This window comes from Puma concolor, chromosome D2 (assembly GCF_028749965.1).
Source record: "Puma concolor isolate L17-30 chromosome D2, mPumCon1.1.hap2, whole genome shotgun sequence".
NCBI classification, from domain to species: Eukaryota; Metazoa; Chordata; class Mammalia; order Carnivora; family Felidae; genus Puma; species Puma concolor.
In genome coordinates, this window is record NC_141677.1 from 12,285,221 (window position 1) to 12,291,220 (window position 6,000).

General features: G+C 41.8%; 1 protein-coding gene across 11 annotated transcripts in view; it reads right to left on the reverse strand.

The window, feature by feature from the left end:
• Positions 1–5,645, reverse strand: part of LGALS8 (galectin 8) — a 29,972-nt gene extending 24,327 nt beyond the window's left edge. For 4 of the 11 annotated variants that reach the window (XM_025915090.2, XM_086679600.1, XM_025915089.2 and 1 more), the window contains exon 1: positions 5,510–5,645. The gene's annotated coding sequence lies outside the window, so the exon portion shown is untranslated. Of the gene's footprint in view, positions 1–5,081; positions 5,267–5,401 lie in introns of those variants that run through there. The other 7 variants (XM_086679595.1, XM_086679594.1, XM_086679599.1 and 4 more) reach the window with 5 other exon arrangements.
• Between the last annotated feature and the right edge of the window lie 355 nt (positions 5,646–6,000).

Below are 6,000 nucleotides of genomic sequence, written 5' to 3' on the forward strand. Positions count from 1 at the left end.
AAGGAGAAACAAAGCCAGAGGTATCACAATTCCAGATTTCAAGTTATATTACAAAACTGCAGTATTCAAAACAATATGGTACAAAAATAGACACATAGACCAACTGGACAGAATAGAAACAGAAAATAAACCTGTGATGTTATGGTTAATTAATCTCCAGCAAATGAGGGCATAAGGAATTGGAAAAAGAAAAAAAAAAACATGCAATAAGAAAAAAAACATTGTCTTCAACATCTATATGCTGCCTACAGGAGACTCACTTAAGATCTAAAGACACACACCAACTCAAAGTGAAAGGATGGAAAATACATTCTACACAAATAGGGAAGAAAAGCAAGCTGGTACAGCAATATTTGTACCAGACAAAACAGTTTTTAAAACAAAGACTGAAACAAGAGACAAAGGAGCATTACATAATGATAAATCAACCCAACAAGAAGATGTTAACAGTTATAAATATTTATTCACCCAACATAGAAGCACCTAAATATATAAAGCAAATACTAACAAACACAAGAGGATAAATTAACAGCAATACAGTAACAGTAGGGAACTTCAACACCCCACTTACATCATTGTATAGATCATCCAGGCAGAAAATTAGTAAGTAAACACTGGCCTTGAAAGGCACATTAGACCAGGTGGACAGAACAGATACATTCAGAACATCCCCTCCAAAAAGAGCAGATTACAAATTCTTCTCAAGTACACATGCAAATAAATTCTCTAGGAAAGATCACATGTTAGGCCACAAAATAAGTCTCAATAAATTTAAGAAGACTGAAATCATATCATGCAACTTTTCCAACCACAGTGGAATTAGAAATCTAGAAATCAATTACAAAAAGAAAACAAAAAAAAACCCCACAAACATGTGGAGACCAAAGAACACGCTACTAAATAACCAAAGGGCCAATGAAAAAAAGTCAAAGGAGAAATAAAAAATACCTTTAAACAAATGAAAACACACCATTCTAAAATCTATGGGATGCAGCAAAACTAGTTCCAAGAGGGAAGTTCATAGCCTACCTCAAGAAGAAAGAAAAAAAAAGAAAGAAAAAGAAAAAAAATAAACAATCTAATCTTAAACTTCAAGGAAATAGAAAAAAAGAACACAGCACAAAATTAGTAAAAGGAAGGAAATAATAAAAATCAGAACAGAAATAAATGAATAGAGACCAAAAAAAGTAAAGGTCAATGAAAGGATTCTTTGAGAAGATAAACAATACAGATAAACCTTTAACCAGACTCATCAAGAAAAAGACAGGGGCGCCTGGGTGGCTCAGTCAGTTGAGCGTCTGACTCCTGATTTAGGCTCAGATCATGATCCCAGGGTTGTGGGATTGAGCCCCACACTGGGCTCCACACTAAGCATAGAGCCTGCTTGGAATTCTCTCTCTCTCCCTCTGCCCTGCTAGGAAAGAAGGCAGGAAGGCAGGAAAGGAGGGGAAGGAAGGAGGGAGGGGTGGGGAGAGAGAAAGGAAGGAAGAAGACAGGGACCAAAAAATAAAATCATAAATGAAAGAGAAGTTACAACTGATATCCAGAAATACAAAGGATCATAAGACACTACTAGGAATGATCATATGCCAAAAAATTGGACAACCTACATGAAATGGATACAATCTTTCAAGACTGAATCAGGAAGAAACTGAAAACCTGAAGAAACTAATTACTAGTAATGAAATTGAATCAGTAACCAAAAAACTCCTAATAGACAAAAATTCAATACTAGAAAGCTTCACAGGTGAATTCTACCAAACATTTCAAGAATTGGGGTTATTTTGTTTATTTATTTATTTTGAGAGAGAGAGAGAGAGTGCACATGTGCAGGGGAGGGGCAGAGAGAGAGGGAGAGAGAGAATTCCAAGCAGGCTCCACACTGTCAGCACAGAGCGTAACGTGGGGCTCGATCCCACGAACCATGAGATCATAACCCGAGCCGAAATCAACAGTCAGACACTTAACCAACCAAGCCACCCAGGCACCCCAACATTTCAAGAATTGCTAAGACCTGTTCTTCTCAAACTATTCCAAAAAACTGAAGAGGAAGGAACACTTCCAAACTTATTCTACAAGGCTAACATTACCTTGATACCAAAACCATAGAAAGACACTACACAAAAAGAGAAAATTATAGGCCAATATCCCTGATGAACATAGATGCAAAAATCCACCACAAAACATTTACAAACTGAATTCAGCAGTGTATTAAAAGGATCATACACATGATCAAGTGGGATTTATTCTGGGGATTCAAGGTTGTTTCAATATCCACAAATTGACGTCATACACCATATTAATGAAACAAAGAATGAAAATCATATGAACATCTCGATACAGAAAAAGCTTACATTCAATATCCACTTAGGATAAAAAATCTCTATAAAGTGAGCACAGAGGGAACATACCTAAATGTAATAGAGGCCATATACAGGCCTACAGCTAATATCATACTTAACAGCAAAAAGCTCAAAGCTCTTCCTCTCGTATCAGGAACAAGTGTGCCCACCAATATCACTTTTATTCATCACAGTTTTGGAAGCCCTAGTCACAGCAATTAGGCAAGAAAAAATAAATAAAAGGCATCCAAATCGGACAGGAAGAAGTAAAACTGTCAGTATTTCCAGATGACCTACTACATATAAAAGACCCTAAAGCCTCTGCCAAAAAATTATCAGAATAAAAGAATTCAGTAATTTGCAGGATTGAAAATCAATATGCAGAAATCTGCTGCATTTCTGTACACTAATAATGAACTCTCTGAACCAGAAATTAACAATCCCGTTTACAATCGCATCAAGAAGAATCAAGTACCTAGGAATAAATTTAATCATTGAGGTGAAAAACCTGTACTCTCAAAACTACAAGGCAGTGATGAAAGAAACTGAAGACAACACAAATAAGTTAAAAGATATGTCAGGGCACCTGGGTGGCTCAGTCGCTTAAGCGTCAGACTTTGGCTCAGGTCATGATCTCACAGTCTGTGAGTTCGAGCCCTGCGTCGGGCTCTGTGCTGACAGCTGAGGCTGGAGCCTGCTTCAGATTCTGTGTCTCCCTCTCTCTGCCCCTCCCCCGTTCATGCTCTGTCTCTCTCTGTCCCAAAAATAAATAAACGTTAAAAAAAAATTAAAAAAAAAAAGATATGTCATGTTCACAAGACTGGAAGAATTAATGTTATTAAAATGCCCATACTACCCAAAGCAATCTACAGATTCAACGCAATCCCTTTCAAAATACCAAGAATACGCATTCTTCACCTAACTAGAACAAACAATCCTAAAATCTGTATGGAACCACAAACAAAACCAAAAACAAACAGCCAAAGCAATCTTGACAAAGAACAACAAAGCTGGAGGTACCATGCTCCCAGATTTCAAAGTGCACTACAAAGTACATAATCAAAAACAGACACATAGGGGGAAAAAAACCAGACACATAGCTCAATAGAACAGAACAGAGAGCGCAGAAATAAACCCACGCTTACTGGTCAATTAATTTATGACAAAGGAGGCAAGAATGGAGAAAAGATAGTCTCTTCAATAAATGATGGTGAGAAAACTGGACAAGCTACATGCCAAAGAATGAAACTGGGCCACTTTCTTATGCCATACACAAAAATAAACTTAAAACGGATTAAAAACTTAAATATAAAACCTGAAACCATAAAACTCTTAAAAGAAAAAACATAGGCAGTAAGCTCTTTGACGCCAATCTTAGCAGTATTTTTTTGGATCTGTCTCCTCAGGCAAGGAAAACAAAAACACATTTTGTTAATAACAAATTAAGGAGTGGGTCTACATCAAAATAAAAAGCTTTTGCATAGTGAAGGAAACCATTAACAAAAAGGAAACTTACTGGATGGGAGAATACATTTGCAAATAATGCATCTGATAAGGGGTTAACATCCAAAATACATAAAAAAAACTCCTACAACTCAACATCAAACAATCAGATTAAAAAATGAGCAGAAGACCCGAATAGACATTTTTCCAAACATAAACCTCGTATAACTATTGAATCACTATGTTACAAGTGAAACTAACACAATGTTCTATGTCAACTACTATTCAATAAAACAAGAAACAAGTTTATCAGATCATGCAGGCACCTTAACGCAGGAGAAGAGGTTAATTGTGATAAGTAAAATCAGCACTAACTGTCCTTTATTTTTACCACCAAAATCCTGAGGTTGCTCAAACAGAAATAAACCAAATAATAAACTTAAAACAATACACTCCTAGAAATTCTCTAACTTGGAATTACTAAAAATAAAATAATAGCAAATCGTCCTGTACAACTACCAAAGATACTCATTTATCTCATCGGTAAAATGAAAATAATAGCATTCACCTGACACGTTTGTCCTGAGGGTTAAATGAATTAATAAAACAATGGAAAGAAAGTGCTTTATAAACTTGAGCTCTTATTTTAATAGAAGGCATTCCTCTTCCTCCTCCAAAGGAAACTAGTCAAAAAGAAAAAAGTCTAATCCCTTGAATAACAAGGATACAGTTTTCCTTGTGGCTTAAAACTATGGGGGGCGGGGGGCAGGGGGCGGTTGCTACGCATTAGCCACAGTTTGAAAGAAGAAAGCACCCCACTGACAGAAGTACCCATTTAATAGCTCCAGCGAATATTAAAGACATCAAGCACAACTAAAAGAGAACCGAAAGTAAAACTTCCTACATTTTACTTCCGCCAATTCTCTCATCGCAGCAAAGAACAATACGCAGTAACCACAACTATGAGTTTCTATTAAGAAAAACAAGAAACTGCATCCTTCTTGGTTTACCACCTGAATGCCCTAAACGGTCATTAATTTAGAGTTAGTCAAAACCTCGAAACTCTTCCTTCTGCTCCGGAAAATTCAGGAAGCGCGAATACGAGCAGAGGGAAAGGATACAGAGATGCCACAGCCACATTCATAATTTACATCGCGACCAGAGAGTGACCCGATTTAATCCACAGGCTTGCATGAAACCGGTTGTTCCCAAAGGAGCTACACGGACGGGTCCTGCAGTTTATTCGCTTCACAAAGAGCCATCATTATGTTTTGCGGACCAAGCAATTCCAATGACCTCCGTTTCCGAACTTTAACACTGCAGTCAAATGACTCGGCATCTTGCACCAACGTGTTCAGGGTCCGGGAGAGCAAAACAGGTCTGTCACTAAACGCACAGAACTTGTCTTTTTAAAGGTGGCGCAGGAGAACCCCGGGCAATCTGGCTGGGGGCCAGCAGGTGCGAAGGCAGACCTGGTGGGGAGGGTCTGCGGCGGGGCAGCGGGAAGGGCTCGGCTCCCGATACCCGCTCCCTCCCGGGAGCTTTCCCGCCACCCCGCCCCACGCTGCCGCGGAGAGGACCGGCGGGACGGGGTGCACCCAAGAGGTCCCACCCACCAAACTCCAAAGTGGAGACAGCGATGTCCGCATCCCCTCCTCGGCCGGCGCGCCCACCGCAGCACCCAGCGGCTCCCGGCCCCGGAGAATGGCCGCCGTCCGACTCACCGCGGGATCGGCGTGGCCGCCGCTCCACGCACCCGGCTGTTTCTCCGCCGCCGCGCGTCGTCCGGGATCCCGGGATGCGTGGGCGGCTACGGGAAGCGAGAGGAGTCAGTCCGCTTCCATTTCCCGGTTCGCGCGCCGCGGGGGCGTCGCCGTCGGCCCCGCCTCCGTCTGCTGGGCGTGCTCGGGGCTCTGCTGGCGTGCGGCCGCCCCCCAGCCGGGCCTCCTGCGCAGCCTCCGGGGATCGGAACGCGACCGGCTTGCTGCGGGACGAACGGAGGGGGAGGACGGCAGAGTGTGTTTTACAAATTCCCGAGCGCACCCACCTGCCCCTGCCCCTGCCCCTTCCCCGTAGTCGGGGTGGGAGTGGACGGAAATGGGTTGGAAAGGAGAAAGCTGACGCTCCCTCGGCCCGGGGCTTTCCGCCGGCTCCGGTGTCCCGGCCTCTGCCGTGGGTCAGAGTCCAGATGGTGCTATGAAAGATAACCCGACGT